This window comes from Arachis hypogaea, chromosome 19, assembly GCF_003086295.3.
Source record: "Arachis hypogaea cultivar Tifrunner chromosome 19, arahy.Tifrunner.gnm2.J5K5, whole genome shotgun sequence".
Classification (NCBI taxonomy): Eukaryota; Viridiplantae; Streptophyta; class Magnoliopsida; order Fabales; family Fabaceae; genus Arachis; species Arachis hypogaea.
In genome coordinates, this window is record NC_092054.1 from 134167973 (window position 1) to 134186833 (window position 18861).

Consider the following 18861-nt stretch of genomic DNA (forward strand, 5'->3'; position numbering starts at 1 on the left):
GAAGGACTGATCCCTTTTAAATCTGCAAGTGTCCAGCCTATGGCATCCTTGTGTTGTCTCAGCACTTGGATAAGCTCCTCTTCTTGTTCCTTGCTCAGACTTGAATTTATGATCACTGGGTGAGTGTTGTTAGCACCCAGATATGCATATTTCAAGTTGGGTGGTAAGGTTTTCAGCTCTAATTTTGGTGACTCTGCATTTTTGTTGTCTGTGGTGGTTGGCATGATTGAGTTTCTCATGGTTGCTTGTGGTGGTTCTCCATCTGATACTTGTTCTAGCTCAATGGTTCCTCCACATTGTTCTTCTTCCAAGACTTCTTGAACTATCTGTTCCATGGTGTCTACCAGCATGTATTCTTCTATGGATTCCTTAGGATAACTCATTGCTTTAAAGACATTGAAGACTATTTTTTCTTCATGCAGCCTCAAGACTAGTTCCTCTTTTTGCACATCAATTATGGCTCCAGCAGTAACTAGGAATGGTCTTCCTAGGATAATTGACGTATTGACCTCTTCTTCCATGTCCAGCACAACGAAATCAGCAGGGAAAATGAATTCTCCTACTTTCACTAGCAAGTCCTCCACCACCCCATGTGGAAACTTAAATGTTCTGTCTGCCAATTGGAGTGCCATCCTTGTTGGCTTGGCTTCCTCAATCTTCATCCTTCTCATCATGGTTAGGGAGATAAGATTTATGCTAGCTCCCAAATCACACAAAGCTTTCTCAATGGTGATGTCTCCTATGATGCAAGGGATTTGGAAACTCCCTGGGTCTTTCAGCTTTTGAGGCAGCTTCTTCCGTATGATGGCACTGCATTCTTTAGTCAATATTATAGTTTCTTTTGCCTCCCAGTTCCTCTTTTTGGTTATAAGCTCCTTCAAAAATTTAGCATAGAGTGGCATTTTTTCTAATGCCTCGGCAAATGGTATGTTGATTTGGAGCCTCTTGAAGATCTCTAAGAACTTAGAAAACTGGCCATCCTTCCCATCTTTTTCCAGTCTTTGTGGGTATGGTGCCTTTGGCACATAAGGCTTCAAGACTGGTTTTGGTGGAGGTGGAGCAGGGATCTCTCCTTCATCCTTGTTCCCATGCTTTGCTGCAGCTTTTTCATGCTTGTCTTTGCTTGGGGTTCCTTCTTCTATAACCTTCCCACTTCTTAGAGTAATGGCTTTGCATTCCCCTCTTGGGTTAGCCATGGTATCACTGGAAAATGTGTGTGTGGAAAGTGGGATTTGCTTGGATAAAATCCCCACTTGTGCTTCCAACTTTGAGATTGATGCGCCTTAATTTTTCAGATTTAACCTGTATTCTTCTTGATTAGTGATGAGCGGATATTTTATACGCTTTTTGGGGATAATTTCATATAGTTTTGAGTATGTTTTAGTTAGTTTTTAGTCTATTTCTATTAGTTTTTAGGAAAAATTCATATTTCTGGACTTTACTATGAGTTGTGTGTTTTTCTGTAATTTCAGGTATTTTTCTGGCTGAAATTGAAGGAGCTGAGCAAAAATCTGATTCAGGCTGAAAAAGGACTGCTGATGCTGTTGGATTCTGACCTCCCTGCACTCAAAGTAGATTTTCTGGAGCTACAGAACTCGAAATGGCGTGCTTTCAATTGCGTTGGAAAGTAGACATCTAGGGCTTTCCAGCAATATATAATAGTCCATACTTTGCACAAGAATAAACGACGTAAACTGGCGTTCAACGCCAGTCCTCTGCCCAATTCTGGCGTCCAGCGCCAGAAAAGGATAAAAAACTGGAGTTGAACGCCCAAACTGGCACAAAAACTAGCGTTCAACTCCATAAATGGCCTCTGCACGTGAATTGCTTAAGTCTCAGCCCCAGCACACACCAAGTGGGCCCCAGCACACAGAAGTGGGCCCCAGAAGTGAATTTCTGCTTCATCCATCATAGTTTATCCAATTTTTGTAAACCTAGGCTACTAGTTTAGTATTTAAACAACTTTTAGAGACTTATTTTGTATCTCATGACATTTCGGATCTAAACTTTGTATTCTCTGACGGCATGAGTCTCTAAACCCCATTGTTGGGGGTGAGGAGCTCTGCTGTGTCTCGATGAATTAATGCAAGTATTTCTGTTTTCCATTCAAACACGCTTGTTCCTACCTAAGATGTTCATTCGCGCTTAACTGTGATGGAGGTGATGAGCTGTGACACTCATCACCTTCCTCAAATCATGAACGTGTGCCTGACAACCACCTCCGTTCTATATACGATTGAATGAGTATCTCTTAGATTCCTTAATCAGAATCTCCGTGGTATAAGCTAGAACTGATGGCAGCATTCATGAGAATCCGAAAAGTCTAAACCTTGTCTGTGGTATTCCGAGTAGGATTCAAGGATTGAATGACTGTGACGAGCTTCAAACTCTTGAAGGCTGGGCATTAGTGACAGACGCAAAAGGATAGTAAATCCTATTCCAACCGGATCGAGAACCAACCGGTGATTAGCCGTGCTGTGACAGAGCGCGTGAGCGTAGTTTTCACTGGGAGGACGGAAGGTAGCCATTGACAACGGTGATCCACCAACACACAGCTTGCCATAGGAGGGCGTGCGCGCGTGAATCAGAAGACAGAGGAAAGCAGAGATTCAGAAGACAAAGCATCTCCAAAACTCCAACATATTCTCCATTACTGCACAACAAGTAATCTTTAATTTATGTTCTCTTGGTTATTCACAATTCAACTGATAAACATAATTGACTTCCTGACTAAGATTTACAAGATAATCATAGATTGCTTCAAACCAACAATCTCCGTGGGATTCGACCCTTACTCACGTGAGGTATTACTTGGACGACCCAGTGCACTTGCTAGTTAGTGGTACGAGTTGTGAAAAGTGTGATTCACAATTCGTGCACCAAGTTTTTGGCGCCGTTGCCGGGGATTGTTCGTGTTTGGACAACTAACGGCTTATTTTGTTTCTTAGATTAGGAAAAATTTTCTCTTTTTGAACCTTGTTAAAACACTTTAAATTTATAGCTCAGTTAATTAGAACGTGGTGTTTATGTTCACGGTAATTGGCTATCATATTTTTTAAAACCTTTTTCAAAAATAATTTTTCTGTTAAATCCTGTGCCAAACTTTAAGTTTGGTGTTTTCAAAAATAATCTTTCTTAAAATTTTCGAAAATTTTCATAACTCATTTGGCTAGAGCGTTAATCTGTGTTCTTGGTAATTGGGTTAGAGTCTTTTATATTCTTTTCAAAACCTTCTTTTACATAAATAATATTTTTTCTATTAAATCTTGTGCCAAACTTTAAGTTTGGTGTTTTCTTGTTGATTTCCCTTTGGTTTTCGAAAATTTTGGTTTGGTTTTCTAAAAAATTTTTAAGTTTGGTGTTCTTTCTTCATGTTCTTGTGTTCTTGTGAGTCTTCAAAGTGTTCTTGAGTTTTCCTTGTGTCTTGATCTTAAAATTTTTAAGTTTGGTGTTCCTTGGTGTTTTCCCTCCAAAATTTTCAAAAACAAGGAGCATTAGATCTAAAAATTTTAAATCTTGTACTATCTTATTGTTTTTCTCTCTCCTCACTAAATTCAAAAATATCTTTTCAAAATATCTCTTCTAACTTCCTAACTTCTTATCTTTTCAAAATTTGTTTCAACTAACCAACTAACTTTTTGTTTGTTTCTTAACTTTTTCAAAACTACCTAACTAACTCTCTCTCTAATTTTCGAAAATATCTTCCCTCTTTTTCAAAAATTTCTTTTTTTTTAACTAATTAATTTTTATTTTCTTTTACGAAAAAAAAAATTTAATTTCAAAATTCAAATTCTTTTTAGTTATTTTATTTTATTTAAGTATTTACTTCTTATAAAATAAAATAAATAAAAAGATAAATCAGTCCAAGTTATATCCATATATCCATCATGGACATAAGTGGAAATGAACAGTCCAGGAGGACTCTGGGGTCATATTCTAACCCCTCTACTGCTTCATATGGGAGTAGCATATGCATACCCTCCATTGGAGTTAGTAGCTTTGAGTTGAATCCTCAGCTCATTATCATGGTGCAGCAAAGTTGCCAGTATTCCGGTCTTCCACAGGAAGAACCTACAGAGTTTCTGGCACAATTTTTACAAATTGCTGACACAGTACATGATAAGGAAATAGATCAGGATGTCTACAGACTATTACTGTTTCCATTTGCTGTAAAAGATCAAGCTAAGAGGTGGTTAAATAACCAACCTAAGGCCAGCATAAGAACATGGAAACAGCTGACAGAAAAATTCTTGAATCAGTATTTTCCTCCAAAAAGGATGACACAGCTAAGGCTGGACATCCAAGGCTTTAAACAAGGAGATAATGAATCTCTTTATGATTCCTGGGAGAGATACAGAGAGATGCTACGAAAATGCCCCTCTGAAATGTTTTCAGAGTGGGTTCAGTTAGACATCTTCTACTATGGGCTTGCAGAAGGAGCTCAGATGTCTCTAGATTACTCAGCCGGTGGATCTATCCATATGAGAAAGACAATTGAAGAAGCTCAAGAGCTCATTGATACAGTTGCCAGGAATCAGCATCTGTATCTAAGCAGCAACCCTTCCATGAATGAAGAGGTTAAAACAGTAAGTGCCGAATTCAGTACTGTAAAACAAGCTGCTGAATTCAATCAGCAATTGGATTTTCTAACAAAGCAGCTAGCTGAATTCAAAGACAGGCTACAGGAGACAAGGATAGCTAATATACATATGGACGAACAGTTTAAGCAAACAAAGCAGCAGCTATCAAGGCAAATAGCAGAAGAATGCCAAGCAGTTCAATTAAGAAGTGGGAAAACATTAAATACCCCACCTCAAGGCATAAAAAATTCAAGAAATGAGCAACCCACTAAAGATTCACCTGAGGACTGTAAGAGCCCAGGGAAAAATAATTCTGGCACTAAAACGCCAGAAAATGGGTGGAAGGCTGGCGCTGAACGCCCAGACCATGCCCAACACTGGCGTTCAGCGCCAGAAACAAGGCAGGATTGGCGTTCAACGCCAGAAATGGGGCAGAATCCAGCGTTGAACGCCCAAAATGGGTACATTTCTGGCGTTCAGGCGCCAGGAACAGACAGTGAGCTGGCGTCTAACGTCACTCCAGCTTCTGACTCTGGCACTCAATTGCCAGTGAGGGATCAGACACACACAAGTGCTGATAACAACCCCTCTAAAAAGGCTTCTTTAACCACTAAGGTTGAGGAATATAAAGCCAAGATACCTTATCCTCAAAAACTCCGGAAAGAGGAGCAGGATAAGCAATTTGCTCGCTTTGCAGATTATCTAAGGACTCTTGAAATAAAGATTCCATTTGCAGAGGCACTTGAGCAAATACCTTCTTATGCCAAGTTCATGAAAGAGATCTTGAGTCATAAAAAGGAGTGGAGAGAAACAGAAAGAGTTCTCCTCACTGAAGAATGCAGTGCAGTCATTCTGAAAAGCTTTCCTGAAAAGCTTAAAGACCCTGGGAGTTTTCTGATACCATGCATATTAGAAGGTGATTGCACCAAGACAGCTTTATGCGATCTTGGGGCAAGCATCAACCTGATACCTGCATCCACTATCAGGAAGCTTGGCTTAACTGAAGAAGTTAAACCAACCCGGATATGTCTCCAACTTGCTGATGGTTCCACTAAATACCCATCAGGCGTGATTGAGGACATGATTGTCAGAGTTGGGCCATTCGCCTTTCCCACTGACTTTGTTGTGCTGGAAATGGAGGAGCACAAGAGTGCTACTCTCATTCTAGGAAGACCCTTCCTAGCAACTGGACGATCCCTCATTGATGTCCAACAGGGGGAAATAACCCTGAGAGTCAATGATGATGAGTTTAAGTTGAACGCTGTCAAAGCCATGCAGCATCCAGACACATCAACAGACTGCATGAAAGTTGATCTCATTGACTCTTTGGTAGAAAAGATCAACATGGCTGAGAGTCTCGAATCAGAGTTGGAAGACATCTTTAAAGATGTTCAGCCTGATTTGGAGGATTCAGAGGACATGAAAGAGCCTCTGAACTTTCTTCTGAAAGAGGAAAAACCTCCTAAACCCGAGCTCAAGCCACTACCACCATCCTTGAAATACGCATTTCTGGGAGAAGGTGACACTTTTCCAGTGATCATAAGCTCTGCTTTAAATTCACAGGAAGAGGAAGCACTTATTCAAGTGCTAAGGACACACAAGACAGCTCTTGGGTGGTCCATAGGTGACCTTAAGGGCATAAGCCCAGCTAGATGCATGCACAAAATCCTATTGGAGGATAATACCAAACCAGTGGTTCAACCACAGAGGCGGCTAAATCCAGCCATAAAGGAAGTGGTGCAGAAAGAGGTTACCAAATTACTAGAGGCTGGGATTATTTATCCCATTTCTGATAGCCCCTGGGTGAGCCCTGTTCAAGTCGTCCCAAAAAAGGGAGGCATGACAGTGATTCATAATGAAAAAAATGAACTGGTTCCTACAAGAACAGTTACAGGGTGGCGCATGTGTATTGACTACAGAAGGCTCAATATAGCCACCAGAAAGGATCATTTTCCTTTACCATTCATAGACCAGATGCTAGAGAGACTAGCAGGTCATGATTATTACTGCTTTTTGGATGGCTATTCAGGCTATAACCAGATTGCAGTGGATCCCCAGGATCAAGAGAAAACAGCATTCACATGTCCATCTGGAGTGTTTGCTTATAGAAGGATGCCATTTGGGCTGTGTAATGCGCCTGCAACCTTCCAGAGATGCATGCTCTCTATTTTCTCTGACATGGTGAAAAAATTTCTGGAAGTCTTCATGGATGACTTCTCAGTATATGGAGACTCATTCAGCTCCTGTCTTGATCACCTGAAACTTGTTCTGAAAAGATGCCAAGAAACCAACCTAGTTTTAAACTGGGAAAAGTGTCACTTCATGGTGACTGAAGGAATTGTTCTTGGGCATAAAATCTCAAACAAGGGAATAGAGGTGGATCAAGCAAAAATAGAGGTAATTGAAAAATTACCACCACCTGCCAATGTTAAGGCAATCAGAAGCTTTCTGGGGCATGCAGGATTCTATAGGAGGTTTATAAAGGATTTTTCAAAAATTGCAAAACCTCTAAGCAATCTGCTAGCTGCTGACACGCCATTTGTGTTTGACACAGCATGCCTGCAGGCGTTTGAAACGCTGAAAGCTAAGCTGGTCACAGCACCAGTCATTTCTGCACCAGACTGGACATTGCCATTTGAGTTAATGTGTGATGCCAGTGATCATGCCATTGGTGCAGTATTGGGACAGAGGCATGACAAGCTTCTGCATGTCATTTATTATGCCAGTCGCATTCTAAATGATGCCCAGAAAAATTACACAACCACAGAAAAAGAACTACTTGCAGTGGTTTACGCCATTGACAAGTTCAGATCATACTTAGTAGGATCAAAAGTGATTGTGTATACTGACCATGCTGCTCTTAAATATCTACTCACAAAGCAGGATTCAAAACCCAGGCTCATCAGATGGGTATTGCTTCTGCAAGAGTTTGATATAGAAATAAGAGACAGAAAAGGGACAGAGAACCAAGTGGCTGATCATCTGTCCCGGATAGAGCCAGTGGAAGGGACGTCCCTCCCCTTTCTTGAGATCTCTGAGACGTTCCTTGATGAGAATCTATTTGCCATTCAGGAAGCACCATGGTTTGCCGATATTGCAAACTATAAAGCTGCACGGTTCATACCCAAGGAGTACAATAGAATACAAAAGAAGAAATTAGTCACTGATGCAAAGTACTACTTGTGGAATGAACCCTATCTCTTTAAGAGATGTGCAGACGGAATTATCCGTAGGTGTGTCCCCAGAGAGGAAGCACAGAGAATCCTATGGCATTGCCACGGATCTCAATATGGAGGCCATTTCGGAGGTGAGCGAACAGCCACCAAGGTCCTCCAATGTGGCTTCTATTGGTCCACACTCTATAAAGATTCCCAAGAGTTTGTACGTAATTGTGACAGTTGCCAAAGAGCTGGTAATCTGCCTCATGGTTACGCCATGCCTCAACAAGGAATCTTGGAAATTGAGTTGTTTGACGTATGGGGAATTGACTTCATGGGACCTTTTCCACCATCATATTCAAACACGTATATTCTGGTGGCAGTTGACTATGTATCAAAATGGGTTGAGGCTATTGCCACACCCACCAATGATACTAAAACAGTGCTGAAGTTCCTCCAGAAACATATCTTTAGCAGGTTTGGTGTCCCTAGAGTGTTAATCAGTGATGGGGGCACTCACTTCTGCAATAAACAGCTTTACTCTGCCATGGTTCGGTATGGAATTCGCCACAAAGTGGCCACACCATATCATCCACAAACCAATGGGCAAGCTGAAGTCTCTAACAGAGAATTAAAGAGAATCCTGGAACGGACAGTAAATACCCGTAGAAAGGATTGGGCAAGGAGCTTGGATGATGCTCTGTGGGCTTACAGAACAGCATTCAAGACCCCTATAGGGACCTCTCCATACCAACTCGTGTATGGTAAGGCATGCCACCTGCCCGTGGAACTGGAACATAAGGCCTACTGGGCAACCAGATTCCTAAACTTTGATGCCAAATTAGCAGGAGAAAAAAGATTGCTCCAGCTAAATGAGCTAGAGGAGTTCAGATTCACAGCTTTCGAAAATGCCAAGCTATATAAAGAAAAATAAAAAAAGTGGCATGACAGAAAGCTGTCATCTAGAATCTTTGAACCAGGACAGAAGGTTCTGTTGTTTAACTCTAGACTCAGGCTATTCCCTGGGAAACTGAAATCCCGGTGGAGGGGACCATACGTGATTACAAGTGTATCACCATATGGTTATGTGGAGCTTCAAGATATTGATTCTGATAAGAAGTTCATTGTCAATGGACAGAGAATCAAGCATTATCTTGAAGGCAACATTGAGCAAGAATGCTCAAGGCTGAAGCTAGATTAAAAGCTCAGCAAAGTCCAGCTAAGGACATTAAAGAAGCGCTTGTTGGGAGGCAACCCAATTTTTATTTATTCTCATGATTTTTCATGTTTTATTAGGTTCATGATCATGTGGAGTCACAAAATAAATATTAAAAATTGAAAACAGAATCAAAAACAGCAGAAGAAAAATCACACCCTGGAGGAAGCACCTGTCTGGCGTTCAACGCCAGAACAGAGCATGGTTCTGGCGTTCAACGCCAGAAATGGCTAGTAAATGGGCGTTGAACGCCCAAAATGGGCACCAGCCTGGCGCTGAACGCCCAGAGTTGTGTGCAAAGGCATTTTGCATGCCCAAATTGGTGCAGGGATGTAAACGCCTTGACACCTCAAGATCTGTGAACCTCACAGGATCATTTCAAGATCTGTGGACCCCACAGGATCCCCACCTTCCCTCTTCTTTTGCTCGAGGGCGAGCAACATTCTAAGTTTGGTGTGGTAAAACAATTATGTGAAGGATCTATAGCTCAGTGGTAGAACATGTGGCTGCAAATCAAGAGATCCCTGAGATACCTCAGGGGATGCACTTCCCTCCACATAATTATTGGAAGCAACTGAGGATAGAAATACAAAAAAATCACTAGGAATCAAACCACAAAGGCAAGGAAGAGACATAAAAGAGCTCAAGAACATCATTGGTTCCTCAAGAAGGAAATGCCATCATCACTAAGGTGGACTACTCGTTCCTTGTTCTTACTTTCTCTGTTTTTCGTTTTCTCTATGTTAAGTGCTTATCTATGTTTGTGTCTTCATTACATGATCATTAGTAGTAATTAGTGTCTATTTTGATTTTATTCCCAATTAAGCTATAGTTTATTTTTCTCATCATCAGCAAACATGAATAAAGTAGTAGATCTTTTGAATAAGAGGCAATAAAATTTCGAGTTTTAATAAGAGAAATTCTAATTAGTTAAATGTGGTGGCAATGCTTTCTGTCTTCTGAATGAATGCTTGAACAGTGCATATGTCTTTTGAATTTGTTGCTTAAGACTGTTAAATATGTTGGCTCTTGAAAGAATGATGAACATGAGACATGTTATTGATAATCTGAAAAATCATAAAAATGATTCTTGAAGCAAGAAAAAACAGCAAAGAACAAAGCTTGCAGAAAAAAAAAAGTAAAAAAAATTATAGAAAGAAAAAGAAAAAGCAAGCAGAAAAAGCCAAAAGCTCTTAAAACCAAGAGGCAAGAGCAAAGAGCCAATAGCCCTTAAAACCAAAAGGCAAGGGTAATGAAGAGGATCCCAAGGCTTTGAGCATCAGTGGATAGGAGGGCCACGAAGGAATAAAATCCTGGCCTAAGCGGCTAAACCAAGCTGTCCCTAACCATGTGCTTGTGGCGTGAAGGTGTCAAGTGAAAACTTGAGACTGAGCGGTTAAAGTCAAGGTCCAAGCAAAAAGAAGAGTGTGCTTAAGAACCCTGGACACCTCTAACTGGGGACTTGAGCAAAGCTGAGTCACAATCTGAAAAGGTTCACCAGTTATGTGTCTGTGGCATTTATGTATCCGGTAGTAATACTGGAAAACAAAGTGCTTAGGGCCACGGCCAAGACTCATAAAGAAGCTGTGTTCAAGAATCATCACACTGAACTAAGAGAATCAATAACACTATCTGAATTCTGAGTTCCTATAGATGCCAATCACTCTGAGCTTCAATGGATAAAGTGAGATGCCAAAACTGTTCAGAAGCAAAAAACTACTAGTCCCGCTCATCTAATTAGGATCTGAGCTTCAATCAAAAACTCCGAGATATTATTGCTTCTCAACCTATTAGTCTTCTATTTTATTTTAGTTGCTTGAGGACAAGCAACAATTTAAGTTTGGTGTTGTGATGAGCGGATATTTTATACGCTTTTTGGGGATAATTTCATATAGTTTTGAGTATGTTTTAGTTAGTTTTTAGTCTATTTCTATTAGTTTTTAGGAAAAATTCATATTTCTGGACTTTACTATGAGTTGTGTGTTTTTCTGTAATTTCAGGTATTTTTCTGGCTGAAATTGAAGGAGCTGAGCAAAAATCTGATTCAGGCTGAAAAAGGACTGCTGATGCTGTTGGATTCTGACCTCTCTGCACTCAAAGTGGATTTTCTGGAGCTACAGAACTCGAAATGGCGTGCTTCCAATTGCGTTGGAAGGTAGACATCCAGGGCTTTCCAGCAATATATAATAGTCCATACTTTGCACAAGAATAAATGACGTAAACTGGCATTCAACGCCAGTCCTCTGCCCAATTCTGGCGTCCAGCGCCAGAAAAGGATAAAAAACTGGAGTTGAACGCCCAAACTGGCACAAAAACTAGCGTTCAACTCCACAAATGGCCTCTGCACGTGAATTGCTTAAGTCTCAGCCCCAGCACACACCAAGTGGGCCCCAGCACACAGAAGTGGGCCCCAGAAGTGAATTTCTGCATCATCCATCATAGTTTATCCAATTTTTGTAAACCTAGGCTACTAGTTTAGTATTTAAACAACTTTTAGAGACTTATTTTGTATCTCATGACATTTCGGATCTAAACTTTGTATTCTCTGACGGCATGAGTCTCTAAACCCCATTGTTGGGGGTGAGGAGCTCTGCTGTGTCTCGATGAATTAATGCAAGTATTTCTGTTTTCCATTCAAACACGCTTGTTCCTACCTAAGATGTTCATTCGCGCTTAACTGTGATGGAGGTGATGAGCTGTGACACTCATCACCTTCCTCAAATCATGAACGTGTGCCTGACAACCACCTCCGTTCTATATACGATTGAATGAGTATCTCTTAGATTCCTTAATCAGAATCTCCGTGGTATAAGCTAGAACTGATGGCAGCATTCATGAGAATCCGGAAAGTCTAAACCTTGTCTGTGGTATTCCGAGTAGGATTCAAGGATTGAATGACTGTGACGAGCTTCAAACTCTTGAAGGCTGGGCGTTAGTGACAGACGCAAAAGGATAGTAAATCCTATTCCAACCGGATCGAGAACCAGCCGGTGATTAGCCGTGCTGTGACAGAGCGCGTGAGCGTAGTTTTCACTGGGAGAACGGAAGGTAGCCATTGACAACGGTGATCCACCAACACACAGCTTGCCATAGGAGGGCGTGCGTGCGTGAATCAGAAGGCAGAGGAAAGCAGAGATTCAGAAGACAAAGCATCTCCAAAACTCCAACATATTCTCCATTACTGCACAACAAGTAATCTTTAATTTATGTTCTCTTGGTTATTCACAATTCAACTGATAAACATAATTGACTTCCTGACTAAGATTTACAAGATAATCATAGATTGCTTCAAACCAACAATCTCCGTGGGATTCGACCCTTACTCACGTAAGGTATTACTTGGACGACCCAGTGCACTTGCTGGTTAGTGGTACGAGTTGTGAAAAGTGTGATTCACAATTCGTGCACCAATTAGCGTCTATCCTTCTTTCAGTTTGTGCTTGTCTGTCCATGAGGGTAGAGACTGTCCCTGTAATCTGTGAGGACAGTTGTGCTATTGCAGCCTCCATCCTCTCAAAGTTGCTCTTGATTTCACATGGTTGCATAGTTGAAGATGGTGCATCTTGATTGAGGTTGTTGTGTATGGGTTGGTTACTATGGTATTATGTGTTTTGTGAGTTATGATAAGGTCTATGGTTCCCTTTTTGATGGTTGGGGTTGTGTTTGGAATGCTGATTTGATGAATAAGGCTTGTTGTGGTCCTGGTTGTGATTTTGTTGATTTCCCCACCCAAAGTTTGGGTGGTTCCTCCAACCTGGGTTGTATGTCTTAGAGTGTGGGTCATATGGTGGTCTGGATGAATTGTTCACATAATTGGCTTGTTCCCAGTCACCTTCAGATTCTGGTGCATTCCCTTCTTGTTGAGGAGTTTGGTCTTGAATGACTGAGGCTTGATTGGCCTCCATCCTTTTGGTTAGAGCTGCTATTTGAGCTGCAATTACCTTATTCTAAGCTAACAAAGCATCTACAGAGTTGAGTTCTAGCACTCCCTTCTTCTGAGTTCTTTCTAAAGCATAGAAATACTCATTTTCAGCTACAGTCTCAATGACATCTATGGCCTCTTCAATGGTTTTCTTTTTGTTGAGTGAGCCTCCTGAAGAATGATCCACAGCCTTCTTTGCTTCATAGGATAAACCTTCATAAAAGATATGTAGTTGTACCCACTCATTGAACATTTCGGGTGGACATCTTCTTGTCAGATCTTTGAATCTCTCCCAGGCCTCATAGAGTGTTTCTCCATCTTGTTGTTTGAAAGTTTGCACCTCAGCTCTCAGCCTATTGATTCTTTGTGGAGGATAAAATCTTGCAAGGAATCTGTTCACGACCTCCTCCCATGTAGTTAGGCTATCCTTGGGGAATGATTCTAACCACTTTGCTGCCTTATCTCTGAGTGAGAAAGGGAACAAGAGTAGTTTGTAGATGTCATGGTGTACCCCGTTGGACTTTACAGTATCACATATCCTCAAGAATGTGCTGAGATGTTGATTAGGGTCTTCTTGGGCACTTCCTCCATATGAGCAATTATTCTGAACAAGTGTGATGAGCTGAGGCTTCAGCTCAAAATTATTGGCATGAATTGTTGGCTTCAGGATGCTGCTACCACAATTTTCTAGGTTTGGGTTGATGTAGGAGCCTAAGACTCTCCTTTCTTGCCCATCATGATTCACTAGGCCTTCTCTAGCATGGTTGTGAGCTTCTTCTTCATGGTGGTTCTCCATATTCTCCTCCATGTCTATTTCAAAATACTCTTCCTCTTCCTCAGTACCAATGACTCCCTTCCCTCTTGCTTCCCTCCTTAATCTAAGGAAGGTCCTCTCAGGTTCAGAATCAAAGGAAGTTGAAACCCCGCTTCTCCTACCTGTCATACAACCAACAAAGCAAAAAGCAAGAAAGAAAATGAATGAAGAAATTACTCTTGTTAGAGTGGTTGTTAGTGTGAGTGGTGCAATTAATTGAACAGTTAGAAGAGTAGAAATATGGATGATGAATAAGAATAATCAAAGAAGAAAGAGATAGAACTCAAAATAAAATAAAAAAAATGAAAGGCGCTAAATAAAAGAACTAAAATAACAAGGAATTTAAATTGCTTAATCTAGCTCTCCAATCAATTTAATCACTGTCAAATTTAAGCCAATCCCCGGCAATGGTGCCATAAAACTTGATGACTAAAATTCACACCCCATTCAAAAATTGGTGAATTAGTTCTTTTGGCAAGCGCACCAAAATTATCGTCAAGTAATAACCCACAGTAGAGTGGGATTGTATCCACAGAGACTGGCAAATTCGAGCAGTTTTAATTAATTTATGAATTAGTTAAGTGGATCAATCGAATTGTAAATGACATAAATGTAAATGACTAGAATATAAAGAAAAGCAATAAAGTGCAGAAATATAAATGGCAGAATGTAAAGTGCAGAATCATAAATGACTTGAATGTAAATGGGAATGGGGAATTGCTGAATGTAAAATTAAGCTGTAAAGAAATAGATAGATAAGAATGGGGAAATTCATTGAGATTGGGAGATGTTGTCTCTTTGGATCAAATCTAGCTTATATCCTCTTCAATCATGCAACTTATTGACCTCTTGGCAATCGTGATTGATTGAGCCCCAATCCCTTGGTGACTCAATCTCTCATATCTTAATCAATAGCCAATTCCTTGGTCTAATTGCTCATGAAGAGAGATAGGCTTGGTCTCTGATTATACCACACACCATTATAGGTCCAAGTAGAGGGAAGATTATATGTCACATATCCAAACACCAAAACCCAGATTCTACTCAAGTGTGAGAAGGAATTTCAAGCATGGTTCCATGTTTCCTTTCCCAAGGTTCCCATGAAACCCAATTGCATTCAATCTCTTTTCCAAGATGATTGAATACTAAGAATTAAGAACGAAATTCCTTCTAGCAACAAAGAGAAGATGAAAAGAAGAAGAATTTCACTATTATCAATCCATCAAGTACAACAGAGCTCTCTCTCTCAATGAGAGGGAAGTTAGCTACTCATGGCTCAAAAAGTACTCAAAAGTGAAGTGTAAAAGTGGATCTAAAACTGACTGCTTAACCCCCTCTTCAGTACTCCTTGGGGGTATTTATACTACTCCTAGTAAAATAAAAGAATTACAAAAGTGAAAAAGGAAAATTACATTTTGGAGGGAAAAGAAAACACTCAATAAGCGTGACTTCCCAGCTGGCGTGTGGCTGGCGCTCTTCTGGCATGTCACGTGCCCTTCATTTCTAGCTTGGCGTGCCACACCCAATCCTTCAAGTGGCACGCTCATCTCTCTATCAACCTTGGCGTGCCACGCCTTCGAACTCAAGTGGCACGCCTTAATGGAATTCTTGTGTTGGCGTGCCACGCCTTCGAACTCAAGTGGCACGCCCTTTGCCTTTTTCCACCTTTCTTTGCCTCTGGAAACTTGAACTGGCGTGCCACGCCAAGGTCTGGCGTGCCACACTCTTGCTCTATGCTTGGCTAAGCTTCTCTGGAAAGTTGCACTAACGTGGCACGCCCAGGGTTTGGCGTGCCACGCCCCTTTTGTGAGTGAGTGGTTCCTCTGTTTGGTGTGCCACGCCACGAACTCAAGTGGCATGTCCCAATGCTTCTTTGCTCTCTAAATGACACTGGTGTGCCACGCATGGTTGCTCAAGTGGCACGTCTAAGTGAAGAATGGTGAGTGGCGTGCCACGCCTTCGATACCAAGTGGCACGCCCTATGTAATTGGCCTCCTTCATCCTCTCTAGAAACTTAAACCAGCGTGCCACGCCTAAAGGCTGACGTGCTACGCCCATGATCTTGTCTTGGTTCCAGTAGTTGGCGTGCCACGCCTCAGCCTTCAAGTGGCACGCCATAGTGACATGCTTGGGTTGGCGTGCCACGCCTACGATACCAAGTGGCACACCCAGTCCTTGCTTTTGGTCCTTTGTGTATTGGCGTGCCACGCCTGGTTGCTCAAGTGGCACGCCCAAGTGAGATTGAGGAGTTGGCGTGCCACGCCTTCATCTTCAAGTGGCACGCCCAGTCTTCAATTGCCTTCAACCCCTTCTCTGGATTGTTGTACCAGCGTGCCACGCTATGCTGTTCAAGTGGCACGCCCATGGATTTGTGAACTCTTCAAGCTTGGCATGCCACGCCTGGGTTCTCAAGTGGCACGCCCAAGTGGCTTCTTGGAGCTGGCGTGCCACGCCTTCGACATCAAGTGGCACGCCATAGTGGAGGTTCTTCTTGGAGTGGTGAGTTGGCATGCCACGCCCCTTTGCTCAAGTGGCATGCCCATAGTAGATGGTGGGTCAGGCGTGCCACGCCCAATCTGGCGTGCCACGCCCCTCTTGTGTCCTCCATTGTAGCTCTCTGGAAAAATGTATTAGCGTGCCACGCCCAGTCCCTGGCGTGCCACGCCCTCGTGCATGCTTGGACTTCTTCTCTAGACTTTAGTACTGGCGTGCCACGCCTAGCTTCTGGCGTGCCACGCCAGTGCATTTTTGTGGCGTTTGCTCCCAATTGGCACGCCAGTTTCACACGCCCAGCTTCTTATTTGTCTTTTACCCATTTTTGATGCCTTTTTCACCTGAAATTCAGCATAACTCATCTCAAAGTAGTGTACCATAATATTCATCAAATAATGCATGAATTGTACTGATCAAATGAGATTTATGCTCTTTTATGGTTCTCTTTATGCAAGAAAAAAAGGTAGATGATGCAAGTCATCAATGTCCAAATGGGTTGAGGCTATAGTATCACCGACCAATGACACCCGAGTCGTGCTGAAATTCCTACAGAAGTATATCTTCAGCAGGTTTGGTATCCTAAGGACACTGATTAGTGATGGAGATAGCCACTTCTGCAATAAACAACTGGACTCACTTCTACAGAGGTACGGAGTCCGTCATAAGGTGGCAACCACCTATCACCCACAGACAAGTGGACAAGCTTAGGTTTCCAATAGGGAACTCAAAAGAATCTTGGAGAAGACAGTGAGCACCTCTAGGAAGGACTGGGCAAGGAGACTTGATGATACTCTCTGGGCGTACATGACAGCCTTCAAGACCCCATTGGAATGTCACCTTATCAGTTAGTCTACGGTAAGGCCTGTCATTTGCCAGTAGAGTTGGAGCACAAAGTATACTGGGCAACAAGGTTTCTGAATTTTGATGCCAAGACTGTAGGAGAGAAAAGGTTGCTCCAACTAAATAAACTAGACGAATTCTGGCATGCTGCCTTTGAGAATGCCAAAGTCTACAGGGAAAGGGCAGAGAAGTGGCATGATAGGAAGATAGCCTCAAGAGTTTTCGAGCCTGGCCAGAAGGTTTTGCTATTCAATTCTAGGCTCAATCTATTCCCTAAAAAGCTCAAGTCAAGATGGTCACGACCCTTTGTGGTCACTGGAGTGTCCCCCTTTGGTCATGTAGAACTTCAAGACTGGAATGCAGACAACAGATTCACCGTCAATGGCCACGGAGTAAAACACTACCTAGGGGATGAGATTGTTCGCGAGCAATCCACCCACCTACTGACCTGACAGTAGTGATTGTCAAGCTAATGACGGTAAAGAAGCGCTTGTTGGGAGGCAACCCAACCAAGAGTATCCTTTCAATTATTCCAATTTTATTTCAATTTTAGTTTACTTTTATCTTATTTTATTTTTCACTAATTTTCAATGTTTTCCTAGGTTTTATGACATTTGTGATCATGTACAGTACTTAGAACAGAGACAGAATCACTCAGACAACAAAACAACACACCCAGGAGAAAACCCTCTACTGGCGCCTAACGCCATCCTAGCGTTCAGTGCCAAAGGGAGGGTGTGGGCATATGGGCGTTGAACGTCCAAATTGGATGTTTGCTTGGTGCAATTTGGTCCCCTTGGGGCATTTTACATCCATATTAGACGTCTAACACCACCAAGGGTGCAAAAAAAAAGGAGGGGGTCACTCTCGGCGTTCAACGCCAGACTGGCATTCAACGCCACGGGAGGGGGCAGCTTCACCAATGATTTGAATATCAACCAAATCTCCTAATTCGCATCCATATCTTTTAATATCACATCTTTTTTATCCTCCCCACTTTTTCTCCTTCATATAAATCCTCCTAAATCCCCATTACTTCTTTATCATATCTCCACAAATTCTACTCATATCTTTTCACCTCATCTCTCCATAAATCATGTATTCACTCCAATTTCTCCCTCACCCCTACCATGATCAAATTTAGCACCACCCCACTACTATAAATCCGCATACTTCCTTCACTCTTTTCACACCTCTTCCCTCATATTCTTTCTTCCTTTCACCTTACATCCTATCTCTTTCTTTCCTTTTTTCTTTGCTCGAGGACAAGCAAAAGTCTTAAGTTTGGTGTTGGGACACTCTACTTTTCACTCTCCAGGGCACCAAAGGTTGGGGAATCATCCTTAAGAAAGAGGAAAGAAAAAGCTCCCTTAATAGTTGCTTACGAGCTCTACCGGTTTTACACCAAGCTTCATGAGGAACATTACTACAATGTTGTTAGCAAGATGAAGGAATTCCCGGAAGTAAAATTTGAATTAAAGGCTGATGAGTACCCAGAAATTCAAGAGCAAATTCAACTTAAGGGTTGGAAAATTCTGGCCAACCCCGTAACTGAAGTTGGAGTTCTGAAAGTCCGAGAATTTTATACAAATCTATAGATGACGGGAAAAAAAAAAGAAAGAGCACCCTGAATTCAAAACTTGGCACACCATACACCGAGGGAGGACTCTGCAGTTCGGAATGAAAAAAGTCAGGGAAATCTTTAAGCTGCCTCCATCAAAAGATGATCCTCACTCTTTCAACAGGAGAGTACAAGCCGATCCGAGATTGGATCAAGTACTCAAAGACATATGCCTCCCTGGAGCACAATGGAAGAAGGATGCTAGGGGTCAGCCATT